The sequence below is a fragment of the Lasioglossum baleicum genome, unplaced genomic scaffold (assembly GCF_051020765.1).
Source record: "Lasioglossum baleicum unplaced genomic scaffold, iyLasBale1 scaffold0112, whole genome shotgun sequence".
NCBI lineage: Eukaryota > Metazoa > Arthropoda > Insecta > Hymenoptera > Halictidae > Lasioglossum > Lasioglossum baleicum.
Window position 1 is genome coordinate 157,501 of NW_027469172.1, and position 20,834 is coordinate 178,334.

Sequence of the window (20,834 nt, forward strand, 5' to 3'; positions counted from 1 at the left end):
TCATCCACGCACAGGCATATTCTCTCCCTGGGGCTTAACATTGCCACACCACACACACTCTGTGTGCCACACAGTATTCTTTCTTTCTTTTATAATTTGTGTGTCCATCTCTGTAGTCTCGCGAGACTCTTGTAAATATACCTCTTTCGTATATACGCATCATTTCAGGCGACGTCGGGAGCGCGTTAAATGTTCATGAGTGGAAACGCTTCTTTCCGCAAGGCGAATCGTTTCGCAGAGAAGGTGAGAGATTTGGAGATCCTCGTCGAAGCGGTGCCTTACGGGCGGTCGTATTTTCAATACGACTCACGACACCGTAAAAACACTCACGCAAGTCCGAACGTAAGAAATACCAATCCCTACTTCGCCTCTCGTGGAAACTAGATATATATATATTTGTATGTGTTTATAAGACGCAATGCAAAAATTGGCAATTTTCACAGAACCGCGACAAACGCCGACGAAACGCCCATCATTCGCTCGTACGTAGCATCTTTGCAACCCGACTCCGAAACGCTCTTTGGCGCCCTCCAAAAATATATTTGGAGAGGTAAGCGACGGCGGGGACTTACAAGAGCAACGCAAGCAGTTTATGGTTACGTAAACGACCCTCAGCCAGGCGTGGTCCAGGAATTGTATCCGTGGACCGCAATGTGCGTTCGAAATGTCGATGTTCATGTGTCCTGCAGTTCACACGTTGACGCGCAATTAGCTGCGTTCTTCATCGACCCACGAGCCAAGTGATCCACCGTTCAGGGTAATCGTATATATTTTTGATTTACAAATCAATATATGTATATGTCTCTTGTTCTGCGGTTCGTAAGAACGCATTGTACCTGAACGCTCCAACCAGCGCGCGAAGGAGATTCGTTCAGGCGTCGTTTTAAGGACGACACTATCGACGTCCGTGGAAACGGAAAAAAAAACCGTCAGATACGCAACACGTATCCGACGGCCGGGCGAACAGTACATTGAAAAACCGTTAACGTGGAAAACGCGGAGATGAATATATATTCTCTGAAAACGACGGGGATCGTAAGACACCCCGATACTGGATCCAGAGATGTAATAATATTCCTCTCCTCTTCACTTCCATTTCATTTGGAATGATGTGAGAACGGAGGACTTCACAGCCGGCTCTGGCAGCGGTCATTCGTCCCAAGCTCTCGCGATGCGCACTATTGGGCCACACGCACGGAGTAGGGTGTCAGACTCACGACTGCTTTAAAAGCGAGCTTCACGAGCCGGTCCACTTCCCGTATAAAACACATTTCCATAAAATGTTGTGTGTGCTCGAGGCAACGATAAATTCCGATACAAGCGGACTCGCGAGCCGGCTCTGGCCGTAGGCGCGATCCCCGTTCTCGTCCCAAGCTCGTCTGCGCGCACTATTGGGCCACACAGAGAGTAGGGTGTCGTCGGGAATAATCGCGCCATAGGCTTTATAGCGAGCGTCACGGCCGGTCCTCTCGGAACACCGTTTTTCGTCGGAACGATATTACCATATTTTTATTTTATTCGACAGATTAGCGGACTCACAGCCGGCTCTGGCAGCGGTCATTCGTCCCAAGCTCTCGCGGTGCGCACTATTGGGCCACACGCACGGAGTAGGGTGTCAGACTCACGACTGCTTTATAAAAGCGAGCATCACGAGCCGGTCCGCCTCTGGCGAATGTATAATATTATAATAAATATACGTTCCGTCGTCAACGAACACCGCGTGCGGCGCAGCAACGTTTCGTGCTCTTGGTTATACGCGAACTCGATACAAATAGAGAGCGGGACTCACAGTCGGCTCTGGCAGCGGTCATTCGTCCCACGCTCTCGCGGTGCGCACTATTGGGCCACACGCACGGAGTAGGGTGTCAGACTCACGACTGCTTTAAAGGCGAGCATCACGAGCCGGTCCTTCACGTCTCGTCTATCTTCACGATATTCGCGAACGATAACACAAACGCGTGCAACCGCGCGTTTACCACGGGTTACCCTGAGATTTTGTTTGTCCTCTTCGAGACACCGTTTCGAACGGACGACTCCGGACATATACCTACGACACAGAGGCGAAGACCGAGGAAGCGAATCTCATCGACCGCTTACATCCCTGGTACATGCGCTACCGGTAAGATATGTCCGTATATATAATTGTAGAGAGCCTCCGCGACGCAGAGAACACCACAGGCGTTATTACATACGGTATAACACAACACTCTTTGACACGAGGTATTTTTCAAAGAGAACGACCACCCGGTGGCGGGTGAAAGAAAACATCGGTGTGTGATATCGCAACGACGGGTATTTCTATATTCGTGTGTCGATCTGCAGCATTCAGCGTCCGACGAGATATCGTACGTACCTGATCGTTCGAGTTTGCAAATGCGAACGTCGGTAATGTTGACGATTCCCGAAGACCCGAAGTACAGGCTCTTCAGCACTCACTCCCCAATACAAGTAAACGATACCACACAACACGATGCTCTCTCCACCTTCACGCAAGCACCGTATATTCTGGCCCGTCGTTCTCAATCCCATTGTCGAAAGAGACTCTTGTGTGCCGTATATATATACGCCGTGTTAATGCACAACATGGTGTTTCTCTGGCGGGCTCTCTTGCGCCTTTTTGTCATTTCACCAACGGACGGGAGCATCGCACCGCGTTTGAGTAACTATGTACTCTGTGTAAAACGCAAAAGCGCGACCTCCTCGCGTAAGCCGTTGGTGAGATGTTTTTGCATGGGGAGTAGTCGTGTCGCCATTGACGCTCTTTATTCGCTACTCCCCTTTTTATTTTCTTCATCGCATGAGACGATGACACAGGAGAGTGAAATTCTTTTTGTATCAATATCCCTTGTTACTCTCCTGTCGTTCTTTTCTGTTTGTGACGAAGAGTTTTCCTCTTCGTCCGTTTTTATTTTTGTTTCTCAGCTTGCGTTCCCATTTTTGTTGTATATATTTATATACTTTTTCTTTTTCTTGGATCTTATGGACGATTTGTTTATTTTAATGATCCTTCCGCAGGTTCACCTACGGAAACCTTGTTACGACTTTTACTTCCTCTAAATGATCAAGTTTGGTCATATTCCCGGCAACATCGGCAATGCCGAAACATTGCCGCGTACTAGTCCGAAGACCTCACTAAATCATTCAATCGGTAGTAGCGACGGGCGGTGTGTACAAAGGGCAGGGACGTAATCAACGCCAGCTTATGACTCGCGCTTACTGGGAATTCCTCGTTCATGGGGAATAATTGCAAGCCCCAATCCCTAGCACGAAGGAGGTTCATTCCTTCAGTGTAGCGCGCGTGCGGCCCAGAACATCTAAGGGCATCACAGACCTGTTATTGCTCAATCTCGTGCGGCTAGAAGCCGCCTGTCCCTCTAAGAAGATTTGTTTGTACGTTGGTAGTAAAAACCCACCGACAGAAGCCGGGGGCCTTCGAGATACCATAAGTATTCCCTCTTCCGACCAGCAACCCCTACCCTTCTTTTTCCCTTTCCCCTCCCTCCCTCTTTCCTCCCCCGCTTCCCCTTTTAGCCACACTGTTATGGGAGGATGATCAGAATCTATTTTGTCCCCTATTTCCATCTTTTCTACTCCTTCTCTCGTTTCCTCGTTCCCCAATATGTAATCTATCACCGAGTTTCCTCTTGTCCCAACATATGTCCATTCCCCTTCTTCGTCTCCCTTTTTGTTCCCATTCATAATTCCCCATCCTTTCTCTCCCAGGTAACTACACAATTTCTTCCCATCCCCGTTTATCTTCGTATCCTTTGAGTTTCTGTATCCCCTACCCCCCTCCTCCTCCCCTTCTTCTATCTCTCCTCCTTCCCTTCCCGTTCTCGCGTTAAAATCCCCCCTATTAACACCCTTACCCCTTCTTCTCTCCGGTCCGTCCACTCTCCTAATTCGTCTAACTTAGCATCTAGGTCTCCGTTTACATATACCCCAACCACCCACCACCATCCCCCCTCCAACTTCACTTTCGTCCCTATCATTCCCTCCTTCATTCTTATTTCCCCTTTTTCCCTCTCTAACTCCTTCCTCACTCCCATTAGCATCCCCCCTTAGCCCTTCCCTTACTTTCCTCCCTCTTCGCCCACTGCACCTCCCACTTGTACCCCTTTGGAAGCCTATATCTTATTCTATTCCATCCCTTTTCCTCTAGCCACGTCTCCAGTAATATAATCACCTCCCACTCTTCTATCCCTCTCCAAAAATCCTCCCCCTTATTAGTCAGTCCTGCCACATTCCAGAATCCTATCCTATAACCTGAATTATTCCTATTTTCCCAATGTACCCCCCCCTGATTCCTCCCTTATTCGTTTCCCTGTTCCCCCTCCCATTTTTCCTCTATTTCATCCCATTTTCTCATTTTTCCATTTACCCATATTTTCATATACCCTACCTGTACATTTTTACCATTCATCCTTTCTTTTTCTGCCTCTCTATCTATTTTCCACCTTGCCCTCATCTCCTCTTCTGTAAGATCGTCAGCTATCAATTCTTCTTGCCCCCTAAGCTTTTTCTTGCCCTCCATTACCCTTCTTTTGTTATCTCTGTCGGTCAATTTCACGAGTACCATACCCCTTCCGTCTTTATCGACCTTCCCTATTTTCCTAATCTCCTTAATTCCCTCTTCATTCAGTTCCATCTTTTCCCACAGACTTCTAATCTCAACTTTTAAATCTTTTCCCTCCACCTTTATCCTCCTAATTATTATGTTGTTCTTCTTTTCCTCTTTCTCGCTTGTCCTGCCTAATTTCCAAAATCCTAAGTCTTCTCCTATTCTCATCTAAAGCCTCTTCTCTCCTTATTTCATTACCCTCCCCCTTTTTTCCTATCCAGTCCTCCACTTTCCCCAATTTTCCCTCTACTCTATCTATCCTCTTGTCTGTATTCTCCCACCTACCCTCGTCCCTCTCCTCCCTCCCTATTTCCTCTAGTCTCCCTTCTATCTTTATTACCCTTCCCTCTACACTTTCTATCCATTTCTTCATCCTTTCCCTATTTAACTCTTCCTCCCTCCTCTCTTCCCTCCACTTTTCCCTTTCCTGCCTCCACTCCTCTAATATCTTTTTTCCTTCCTCCCTTTCTCCCCTAATCTCTTCCCTCATCCTCTTCACTTCTCCCATTAACCCTCTGAACATTTCCTCCATTTCTTTAAAAACCCCTCCCCCTTCACTTTTACATTTTTGCGGTGATCTTTTCGTCGTGTCACTTTTCTTAAAGATTATATTTTCAACTCCCACCTCTCCCTCTACTTCCCCTATTCCCCTTTTTCTCCCCACACTGTCCACACTTTCAGTACTGAACCACCTCTCTATAGTGCTATCCTTCAGAATCAACCCCAATCTTCCCTTCCCTTCTTTCCCCTCCTCCTTTCCTATCCCCTTGTCTACCTCTACTCCCTCGCTCATTTTCCCTATACTTCCATCTTCCCAAAATTAATAAGACCCTTTTCAAAAATTCCCGCTTCTTACTCTATCTATCTCCCAGTCACACTTTCTCCCACTAGTTAGCGCCACCTCCCTCCTTCCTTTACCCGCGCCCGCCTGTCAACCGCCACGCGAACCTAACCTCCACTTACTTAGCCCTTCCCTACTGCTCCTTCCCTCGCTCCCTCACCCTTAGCCCTATATCCCACTCCTATCCCTACACCCCACTAACCCCTCACTACCACTTTCTCCACTCACACTTCTTTACCTGCTCTCTTTCACACAAAAATCACGCTCAGCTAGTAACTCACCGCAGCCTCTCACACAACCGGAAACGGAAGTCCACCATAACGCATAATATATAACGCATAATCCATAACGGATAACGCATAACCCATAACGCATATCGCAAAGCCGATAACGCATAACGCATAACGCATAACACATAGCGCATAACGCATAACGCATAACGCATAACGCATAACGCATAACGCATGACGCATAACCCATAACGCATAACGCATAACGCAAAACGCATAATGCATAACGCATAATCCATAACGGATAACGCATAACCCATAACGCATAACGCAAAGCCGATAACGCATAACGCATAACGCATAACACATAGCGCAGATCGCATAACGCATAACGCATAACCCATAACGGATAACGCATAACGCATAATGCATTACGCATAATCCATAACGGATAACGCATAACCCGTACCGCATGACGCATAACGCAAAGCCGATAACGCATAACGCATAACGCATAACGCATAACGCATAACGCATAACGCATAACGCATAACGCATAACGCATAACGCATAACGCATAACGCATAACGCATAACGCATAACGCATAACGCATAACGCATAACGCATAACGCATAACGCATAACGCATAACGCATAACGCATAACGCATAACGCATAACGCATAACGCATAACGCATAACGCATAACGCATAACGCATAACGCATAACGCATAACGCATAACGCATAACGCATAACGGATAACGGATAACGCACAACGCATAACCCATACCGCATTACGCATTACGCATAATGCATAACGCAAAACGCATAATCCATAACGGATGACGCATAACCCATAACGCATATCGCATAACGCAAAGCCGATAATGCATAACGCATAACGCATAACACATAACGCATAATGCAAAATTCATAACGCATAATCCATAACGGATAACGCATAACCCATAACGCATAACGCAAAGCCGATAACGCATAACGCATAACACATAGCGCATATCGCATAACGCATAACGCATAACCCATAACCCATAACCCATAACGCATAACGCATAACGCAAAACGCGTAACGCATAACGCATAATGCATTACGCATAACCCATAACGGATAACGCATAACCCATAACGCATGACGCATAACGCATAACGCATAACGCAAAACGCAAAACGCATAACGCATAACGCATAACGCATAACGCATAACGCATAACGCATAACGCATAACGCATAACGCATAACGCATAACGCATAACGCATAACGCATAACGCATAACGCATAACGCATAACGCATAACGCATAACGCATAACGCATAACGCATAACGCATAACGCATAACGCATAACGCATAACGCATAACGCATAACGCATAACGCATAACGCATAACGCATAACGCATAACGCATAACGCATAACGCATAACGCATAACGCATAACGCATAACGCATAACGCATAACGCATAACGCATAACGCATAACGCATAACGCATAACGCATAACGCATAACGCATAACGCATAACGCATAACGCATAACGCATAACGCATAACGCATAACGCATAACGCATAACGCATAACGCATAACGCATAACGCATAACGCATAACGCATAACGCATAACGCATAACGCATAACGCATAACGCATAACGCATAACGCATAACGCATAGAGCATAACGCATAACGCATAACGCATAACGCATAACGCATAACGCATAACGCATAACGCATAACGCATAACGCATAACGCATAACGCATAACGCATAACGCATAACTCATAACGCATAACGCATAACGCATAACGCATAACGGATAACGGATAACGCACAACGCATAACCCATACCGCATTACGCATTACGCATAATGCATAACGCATAACGCATAATCCATAACGCATAACCCATAACGCATAACGCAAAGCCGATAATGCATAACGCATAACGCATAATGCAAAATTCATAGCGCATAATCCATAACGGATAACGCATAACCCATAACGCATAACGCAAAGCCGATAACGCATAACGCATAACACATAACGCATGACGCATAACGCAACGCCGATAACGCATAACGCATATCGCATAACGCATAACGCATTACGCATAATGCATAACGCAAAACGCATAATCCATAACGGATGACGCATAACCCATAACGCATAACGCATAACGCAAAGCCGATAATGCATAACGCATAACGCATAACACATAACGCATAATGCAAAATTCATAACGCATAATGCATAACGCATAATCCATAACGGATAACGCATAACCCATAACGCATAACGCAAAGCCGATAACGCATAACGCATAACACATAGCGCATATCGCATAACGCATAACGCATAACCCATAACCCATAACGCATATCGCAAAACGCGTAACGCATAACGCATAATGCATTAAGCATAACCCATAACGGATAACGCATAACGCATAACGCATGACGCATAACGCAAAGCCGATAACGCATAACGCAAAACGCATAACGCATACCGCATAACGCATAACGCATAACGGATAACGGATAACGCACAACGCATAACCCATACCGCATTACGCATTACGCATAATGCATAACGCATAATCCATAACGGATAACGCATAACCCATAACGCATAACGCAAACCCGATAATGCATAACGCATAACGCATAACACATAACGCATAATGCAAAATTCATAACGCATAATGCATAACGCATAATCCATAACGAATAACGCATAACCCATAACGCATAACGCAAAGCCGATAACGCATAACGCATAACACATAGCGCATATCGCATAACGCATAACGCATAACCCATAACCCATAACCCATAACGCATAACGCAAAACGCGTAACGCATAACGCATATTGCATTACGCATAACCCATAACGGATAACGCATAACGCATAACGCATAACGCAAAGCCGATAACCCATAACGCATAATACATAACGCATAATCCATAACGGATAACGCATAACCCATAACGCATAACGCAAAGCCGATAACGCATTACGCATAACCCATAAAGCATAACGCATAACACATAACGCAAAACGCAAAACGCATAACGCATATCGCATAACGCATAATGCATAACGCATAACGGATAACGGATAACGCACAACGCATAACCCATAACGCATTAACCATAACGCATAATACATAACGCATAATCCATAACGGATAACGCATAACGCAAAGCCGATAACGCATAACGCATTACGCACAACCCATAAAGCATAACGCATAACGCATAACGCAAAACGCATAACGCATATCGCATAACGCATAACGCATAACGCATAACGCATAACGCATAACGCATAACGCATAACGCATAACGCATAACGCATAACGCATAACGCATAACGCATAACGCATAACGCATAACGCATAACGCATAACGCATAACGCATAACGCATAACGCATAACGCATAACGCATAACGCATAACGCATAACGCATAACGCATAACGCATAACGCATAACGCATAACGCATAACGCATAACGCATAACGCATAACGCATAACGCATAACGCATAACGCATAACGCATAACGCATAACGCATAACGCATAACGCATAACGCATAACGCATAACGCATAACGCATAACGCATAACGCATAACGCATAACGCATAACGCATAACGCATAACGCATAACGCATAACGCATAACGCATAACGCATAACGCATAACGCATATCGCATAACGCATAACGCATAACGCATAACGCATAACGCATAACGCATAACGCATAACGCATAACGCATAACGCATAACGCATAACGCATAACGCATAACGCATAACGCATAACGCATAACGCATAACGCATAACGCATAACGCATAACGCATAACGCATAACGCATAACGCATAACGCATAACGCATAACGCATAACGCATAACGCATAACGCATAACGCATAACGCATAACGCATAACGCATAACGCATAACGCATAACGCATAACGCATAACGCATAACGCATAACGCATAACGCATAACGCATAACGCATAACGCATAACGCATAACGCATAACGCATAACGCATAACGCATAACGCATAACGCATAACGCATAACGCATAACGCATAACGCATAACGCATAACGCATAACGCAGAACGCATAACGCATAACGCATACCGCATAACGCATAACGCATAACGCATAACGCATAACGCATAACGCATAACGCATAACGCATAACGCATAACGCATAACGCATAACGCATAACGCATAACGCATAACTCATAACGCATAACGCATAACGCATAACGTATGACGCATAACGCAAAGCCGATAGCGAATAACGCATAACGCATAACGCGTAACGCATAACGGATAACGCACAACTCATAACCCATAACGCATTAACCATAACGCATAATACATAACGCATAATCCATAACGGATAACGCATAACCCATAACGCATAACGCAAAGCCGATAACGCATAACGCATTACGCATAACCCATAAAGCATAACGCATAACGCATAACGCAAAACGAATAACGCATATCGCATAACGCATAACGCATAACGGATAACGGATAACGCACAACGCATAACCCATAACGCATTAACCATAACGCATAATACATAACGCATAATCCATAACGGATAACGCATAACGCAAAGCCGATAACGCATAACGCATGACGCACAGCCCATAAAGCATAACGCATAACGCATAACGCATAACGCAAAACGCATAACGCATATCGCATAACGCATAACGCATAACGCATAACGCATAACGCATAACGCATAACGCATAACGCATAACGCATAACGCATAACGCATAACGCATAACGCATAACGCATAACGCATAACGCATAACGCATAACGCATAACGCATAACGCATAACGCATAACGCATAACGCATAACGCATAACGCATAACGCATAACGCATAACGCATAACGCATAACGCATAACGCATAACGCATAACGCATAACGCATAACGCATAACGCATAACGCATAACGCATAACGCATAACGCATAACGCATAACGCATAACGCATAAAGCATAACGCATAACGCATAACGCATAACGCATAACGCATAACGCATAACGCATAACGCATGACGCATAACGCATAACGCATAACGCATAACGCATAACGCATAACGCATAACGCATAACGCATAACGCATAACGCATAACGCATAACGCATAACGCATAACGCATAACGTATAACGCATAACGCATAACGCATAACGCATAACGCATAACGGATTACGGATAACGCACAACGCATAACCCGTACCGCATTACGCATTACGCATAATGCATAACGCAAAACGCATAATCCATAACGGATGACGCATAACCCATAACGCATAACGCATAACGCAAAGCCGATAATGCATAACGCATAACGCATAACACATAACGCATAATGCAAAATTCATAACGCATAATGCATAACGCATAATCCATAACGGATAACGCATAACCCATAACGCATAACGCATAACGGATAACGGATAACGCACAACGCATAACCCATACCGCACAACGCATAACCCATACCGCATTACGTATTACGCATAATGCATAACGCAAAACGCATAATCCATAACGGATGACGCATAACCCATAACGCATAACGCAAAGCCGATAATGCATAACGCATAACGCATAACCCATAAAGCATAACGCATAACGCATAACGCAAAACGCAAAACGCATAACGCATATCGCATAACGCATAACGCATAACGCATAACGCATAACGCATAACGCACAACGCATAACGCATAACGCATAACACATAGCGCATATCGCATAACGCATAATGCAAAAGTCATAACGCATAACGCATAATGCATAACGCATAATCCATAACGGATAACGCATAAAACATAACGCATAACGCATAACGCATAACGCAAAGCCGATAATGCATAACGCATAACGCATAACACATAACGCATAATGCAAAATTCATAACGCATAATGCATAACGCATAATCCATAACGGATAACGCATAACCCATAACGCATAACGCAAAGCCGATAACGCATAACGCATAACACATAGCGCATATCGCATAACGCATAACGCATAACCCATAACCCATAACGCATAACGCAAAACGCGTAACGCATAACGCATAATGCATTAAGCATAACCCATAACGGATAACGCATAACGCATAACGCATGACGCATAACGCAAAGCCGATAACGCATAACGCATAACGCATAACGTATGACGCATAACGCAAAGCCGACAACGCATAATGCATTACGCATAACCCATAAAGCATAACGCATAACGCAAAACGCAAAACGCAAAACGCAAAACGCATAACGCATATCGCATAACGCATAACGCATAACGCATAACGCATAACGCATAACGCATAACGCATAACGCATAACGCATAACGCATAACGCATAACGCATAACGCATAACGCATAACGCATAACGGATAACGGATAACGCACAACGCATAACCCATACCGCATTACGCATTACGCATAATGCATAACGGATAACGGATAACGCACAACGCATAACCCATAACGCATTAACCATAACGCATAATACATAACGCATAATCCATAACGGATAACGCATAACGCAAAGCCGATAACGCATAACGCATTACGCACAACCCATAAAGCATAACGCATAACGCATAACGCATAACGCATAACGCATAACGCATAACGCATAACGCATAACGCATAACGCATAACGCATAACGCATAACGCATAACGCATAACGCATAACGCATAACGCATAACGCATAACGCATAACGCATATCGCATAACGCATAACGCATAACGCATAACGCATAACGCATAACGCATAACGCATAACGCATAACGGATAACGGATAACGCACAACGCATAACCCATACCGCATTACGCATTACGCATAATGCATAACGGATAACGGATAACGCACAACGCATAACCCATAACGCATTAACCATAACGCATAATACATAACGCATAATCCATAACGGATAACGCATAACGCAAAGCCGATAACGCATAACGCATTACGCACAACCCATAAAGCATAACGCATAACGCATAACGCAAAACGCATAACGCATATCGCATAACGCATAACGCATAACGCATAACGCATAACGCATAACGCATAACGCATAACGCATAACGCATAACGCATAACGCATAACGCATAACGGATAACGGATAACGCACAACGCATAACCCATACCGCACAACGCATAACCCATAACGCATAACGCATAACGCAAAACGCATAATGCATAACGCATAATCCATAACAGATAACGCATAACCCATAACGCATAACGCAAAGCCGATAACGCATAACGCATAACACATAACACATAGCGCATATCGCATAACGCATAACGCATAACCCATAACGGATAACGCATAACGCATAATGCATTACGCATAACCCATAACGGATAACGCATAACCCATAAAGCATAACGCATAACGCATAACGCAAAACGCAAAACGCATAACGCATATCGCATAACGCATAACGCATAACGCATAACGCATAACGCATAACGCATAACGCATAACGCACAACGCATAACGCATAACGCATAACACATAGCGCATATCGCATAACGCATAATGCAAAAGTCATAACGCATAACGCATAATGCATAACGCATAATCCATAACGGATAACGCATAACCCATAACGCATAACGCATAACGCATAACGCATAACGCAAAGCCGATAATGCATAACGCATAACGCATAACACATAACGCATAATGCAAAATTCATAACGCATAATGCATAACGCATAATCCATAACGGATAACGCATAACCCATAACGCATAACGCAAAGCCGATAACGCATAACGCATAACACATAGCGCATATCGCATAACGCATAACGCATAACCCATAACCCATAACGCATAACGCAAAACGCGTAACGCATAACGCATAATGCATTAAGCATAACCCATAACGGATAACGCATAACGCATAACGCATGACGCATAACGCAAAGCCGATAACGCATAACGCATAACGCATAACGTATGACGCATAACGCAAAGCCGACAACGCATAATGCATTACGCATAACCCATAAAGCATAACGCATAACGCAAAACGCAAAACGCAAAACGCAAAACGCAAAACGCATAACGCATATCGCATAACGCATAACGCATAACGCATAACGCATAACGCATAACGCATAACGCATAACGCATAACGCATAACGCATAACGCATAACGCATAACGCATAACGGATAACGGATAACGCACAACGCATAACCCATACCGCATTACGCATTACGCATAATGCATAACGGATAACGGATAACGCACAACGCATAACCCATAACGCATTAACCATAACGCATAATACATAACGCATAATCCATAACGGATAACGCATAACGCAAAGCCGATAACGCATAACGCATTACGCACAACCCATAAAGCATAACGCATAACGCATAACGCAAAACGCATAACGCATATCGCATAACGCATAACGCATAACGCATAACGCATAACGCATAACGCATAACGCATAACGCATAACGCATAACGCATAACGCATAACGCATAACGCATAACGCATAACGCATAACGCATAACGCATAACGCATAACGCATAACGCATAACGCATAACGCATAACGCATAACGCATAACGCATAACGCATAACGCATAACGCATAACGCATAACGCATAACGCATAACGCATAACGCATAACGCATAACGCATAACGCATAACGCATAACGCATAACGCATAACGCATACCGCATAACGCATAACGCATAACGCATAACGCATAACGCATAACGCATAACGCATAACGCATAACGCATAACGCATAACGCATAACGCATAACGGATAACGGATAACGCACAACGCATAACCCATACCGCATTACGCATTACGCATAATGCATAACGGATAACGGATAACGCACAACGCATAACCCATAACGCATTAACCATAACGCATAATACATAACGCATAATCCATAACGGATAACGCATAACGCAAAGCCGATAACGCATAACGCATTACGCACAACCCATAAAGCATAACGCATAACGCATAACGCAAAACGCATAACGCATATCGCATAACGCATAACGCATAACGCATAACGCATAACGCATAACGCATAACGCATAACGCATAACGCATAACGCATAACGCATAACGCATAACGCATAACGCATAACGCATAACGCATAACGCATAACGCATAACGCATAACGCATAACGCATAACGCATAACGCATAACGCATAACGCATAACGCATAACGCATAACGCATAACGCATAACGCATAACGCATAACGCATAACGCATAACGCATAACGCATAACGCATAACGCATAACGCATAACGCATAACGCATAACGCATAACGCATAACGCATAACGCATAACGCATATCGCATAACGCATAACGCATAACGCATAACGCATAACGCATAACGCATAACGCATAACGCATAACGCATAACGCATAACGCATAACGCATAACGCATAACGCATAACGCATAACGCATAACGCATAACGCATAACGCATAACGCATAACGCATAACGCATAACGCATAACCCATAACGCATAACGCATAACGCATAACGCATAACGCATAACGCATAACGCATAACGCATAACGCATAACGCATAACGCATAACGCATAACGCATAACGCATAACGCATAACGCATAACGCATAACGCATAACGCATAACGCATAACGCATAACGCATAACGCATAACGCATAACGCATAACGCATAACGCATAACGCATAACGCATAACGCATAACGCATAACGCATAACGCATAACGCAGGACGCATAACGCATAACGCATAACGCATAACGCATAACGCATAACGCATAACGCATAACGCATAACGCATAACGCATAACGCATAACGCATAACGCATAACGCATAACGCATAACGCATAACGCATAACGCATAACGCATAACGCATAACGCATAACGCATAACGCATAACGCATAACGCATAACGCATAACGCATAACGCATAACGCATAACGCATAACGCATAACGCATAACGCATAACGCATAACGCATAACGCATAACGCATAACGCATAACGCATAACGCATAACGCATAACGCATAACGCATAACGCATAACGCATAACGCATAACGCATAACGCATAACGCATAACGCATAACGCATAACGCATAACGCATAACGCATAACGCATAACGCATAACGCATAACGCATAACGCATAACGCATAACGCATAACGCATAACGCATAACGCATAACGCATAACGCATATCGCATAACGCATAACGCATAACGCATAACGCATAACGCATAACGCATAACGCATAACGGATAACGGATAACGCACAACGCATAACCCATACCGCATTACGCATTACGCATAATGCATAACGGATAACGGATAACGCACAACGCATAACCCATAACGCATTAACCATAACGCATAATACATAACGCATAATCCATAACGGATAACGCATAACGCAAAGCCGATAACGCATAACGCATAACGCATTACGCACAACCCATAAAGCATAACGCATAACGCATAACGCAAAACGCATAACGCATATCGCATAACGCATAACGCATAACGCATAACGCATAACGCATAACGCATAACGCATAACGCATAACGCATAACGCATAACGCATAACGCATAACGGATAACGGATAACGCACAACGCATAACCCATACCGCACAACGCATAACCCATAACGCATAACGCATAACGCAAAACGCATAATGCATAACGCATAATCCATAACAGATAACGCATAACCCATAACGCATAACGCAAAGCCGATAACGCATAACGCATAACACATAACACATAGCGCATATCGCATAACGCATAACGCATAACCCATAACGGATAACGCATAACGCATAATGCATTACGCATAACCCATAACGGATAACGCATAACCCATAAAGCATAACGCATAACGCATAACGCAAAACGCAAAACGCATAACGCATATCGCATAACGCATAACGCATAACGCATAACGCATAACGGATAACGGATAACGCACAACGCATAACCCATACCGCATTACGCATTACGCATAATGCATAACGGATAACGGATAACGCACAACGCATAACCCATAACGCATTAACCATAACGCATAATACATAACGCATAATCCATAACGGATAACGCATAACGCAAAGCCGATAACGCATAACGCATTACGCACAACCCATAAAGCATAACGCATAACGCATAACGCAAAACGCATAACGCATAACGCATAACGCATAACGCATAACGCATAACGCATAACGCATAACGCATAACGCATAACGCATAACGCATAACGCATAACGCATAACGCATAACGCATAACGCATAACGCATAACGCATAACGCATAACGCATAACGCATAACGCATAACGCATAACGCATAACGCATAACGCATAACGCATAACGCATACCGCATAACGCATAACGCATAACGCATAACGCATAACGCATAACGCATAACGCATAACGCATAACGCATAACGCATAACGCATAACGCATAACGCATAACGGATAACGGATAACGCACAACGCATAACCCATACCGCATTACGCATTACGCATAATGCATAACGGATAACGGATAACGCACAACGCATAACCCATAACGCATTAACCATAACGCATAATACATAACGCATAATCCATAACGGATAACGCATAACGCAAAGCCGATAACGCATAACGCATTACGCACAACCCATAAAGCATAACGCATAACGCATAACGCAAAACGCATAACGCATATCGCATAACGCATAACGCATAACGCATAACGCATAACGCATAACGCATAACGCATAACGCATAACGCATAACGCATAACGCATAACGCATAACGCATAACGCATAACGCATAACGCATAACGCATAACGCATAACGCATAACGCATAACGCATAACGCATAACGCATAACGCATAACGCATAACGCATAACGCATAACGCATAACGCATAACGCATAACGCATAACGCATAACGCATAACGCATAACGCATAACGCATAACGCATAACGCATAACGCATAACGCATAACGCATAACGCATAACGCATAACGCATAACGCATAACGCATATCGCATAACGCATAACGCATAACGCATAACGCATAACGCATAACGCATAACGCATAACGCATAACGCATAACGCATAACGCATAACGCATAACGCATAACGCATAACGCATAACGCATAACGCATAACGCATAACGCACAACGCATAACGCATAACGCATAACGCATAACGCATAACGCATAACCCATAACGCATAACGCATAACGCATAACGCATAACGCATAACGCATAACGCATAACGCATAACGCATAACGCATAACGCATAACGCATAACGCATAACGCATAACGCATAACGCATAACGCATAACGCATAACGCATAACGCATAACGCATAACGCATAACGCATAACGCATAACGCATAACGCATAACGCATAACGCATAACGCATAACGCATAACGCATAACGCAGGACGCATAACGCATAACGCATAACGCATAACGCATAACGCATAACGCATAACGCATAACGCATAACGCATAACGCATAACGCATAACGCATAACGCATAACGCATAACGCATAACGCATAACGCATAACGCATAACGCATAACGCATAACGCATAACGCATAACGCATAACGCATAACGCATAACGCATAACGCATAACGCATAACGCATAACGCATAACGCATAACGCATAACGCATAACGCATAACGCATAACGCATAACGCATAACGCATAACGCATAACGCATAACGCATAACGCATAACGCATAACGCATAACGCATAACGCATAACGCATAACGCATAACGCATAACGCATAACGCATAACGCATAACGCATAACGCATAACGCATAACGCATAACGCAGGACGCATAACGCATAACGCATAACGCATAACGCATAACGCATAACGCATAACGCATAACGCATAACGCATAACGCATAACGCATAACGCATAACGCATAACGCATAACGCATAACGCATAACGCATAACGCATAACGCATAACGCATAACGCATAACGCATAACGCATAACGCATAACGCATAACGCATAACGCATAACGCATAACGCATAACGCATAACGCATAACGCATAACGCATAACGCATAACGCATAACGCATAACGCATAACGCATAACGCATAACGCATAACGCATAACGCATAACGCATAACGCATAACGCATAACGCATAACGCATAACGCATAACGCATAACGCATAACGCATAACGCATAACGCATAACGCATAACGCATAACGCATAACGCATAACGCATAACGCATAACGCATAACGCATAACGCATAACGCATAACGCATAACGCATAACGCATAACGCATAACGCATAACGGATAACGGATAACGCACAACGCATAACCCGTACCGCATTACGCATTACGCATAATGCATAACGCAAAACGCATAATCCATAACGGATGACGCATAACCCATAACGCATAACGCATAACGCAAAGCCGATAATGCATAACGCATAACGCATAACACATAACGCATAATGCAAAATTCATAACGCATAATGCATAACGCATAATCCATAACGGATAACGCATAACCCATAACGCATAACGCATAACGGATAACGGATAACGCACAACGCATAACCCATACCGCACAACGCATAACCCATAACGCATAACGCATAACGCAAAACGCATAATGCATAACGCATAATCCATAACAGATAACGCATAACGCAAAGCCGATAACGCATAACGCATAACACATAACACATAGCGCATATCGCATAACGCATAACGCATAACCCATAACGGATAACGCATAACGCATAATGCATTACGCATAACCCATAACGGATAACGCATAACCCATAAAGCATAACGCATAACGCATAACGCAAAACGCAAAACGCATAACGCATATCGCATAACGCATAACGCATAACGCATAACGCATAACGCATAACGCACAACGCATAACGCATAACGCATAACGCATAACGCATAACGCATAACGCATAACGCATAACGCATAACGCATAACGCATAACGCATAACGCATAACGCATAACGCATAACGCATATCGCATAACGCATAACGCATAACGCATAACGCATAACGTATAACGCATAACGCATAACACATAGCGCATATCGCATAACGCATAATGCAAAAGTCATAACGCATAACGCATAATGCATAACGCATAATCCATAACGGATAACGCATAACCCATAACGCATAACGCATAACGCATAACGCATAACGCAAAGCCGATAATGCATAACGCATAACGCATAACACATAACGCATAATGCAAAATTCATAACGCATAATGCATAACGCATAATCCATAACGGATAACGCATAACCCATAACGCATAACGCATAACGCATAACGCATAACGCATAACGCATAACGCATAACGCATAACGCATAACGCATAACGCATAACGCATAACGCATAACCCATACCGCATTACGTATTACGCATAATGCATAACGCAAAACGCATAATCCATAACGGATGACGCATAACCCATAACGCATAACGCATAACGCAAAGCCGATAATGCATAACGCATAACGCATAACGCATAACGCATAACGCATAACGCATAACGCATAACGCATAACGCATAACGCATAACGCATAACGCATAACGCATAACGCATAACGCATAACGCATAACGCATAACGCATAACGCATAACGCATAACGCATAACGCATAACGCATAACGCATAACGCATAACGCATAACGCATAACGCATAACGCATAACGCATAACGCATAACGCATAACGCATAACGCATAACGCATAACGTATAACGCATAACGCATAACGCATAACGCATAACGCATAACGCATAACGCATAACGGATAACGGATAACGCACAACGCATAACCCGTACCGCATTACGCATTACGCATAATGCATAACGCAAAACGCATAATCCATAACGGATGACGCATAACCCATAACGCATAACGCATAACGCAAAGCCGATAATGCATAACGCATAACGCATAAC

The 20,834-nt window shown here is 43.9% G+C and overlaps 1 non-coding gene across 1 annotated transcript; it reads right to left on the reverse strand.

Annotated features, from left to right (window-relative positions):
* Positions 1–605: 605 nt before the first annotated feature.
* On the reverse strand, positions 606–760 carry LOC143219963 (5.8S ribosomal RNA). Its single transcript, XR_013011514.1, has one exon. It is a non-coding gene; the product is annotated as a 5.8S ribosomal RNA (ribosomal RNA).
* Between the last annotated feature and the right edge of the window lie 20,074 nt (positions 761–20,834).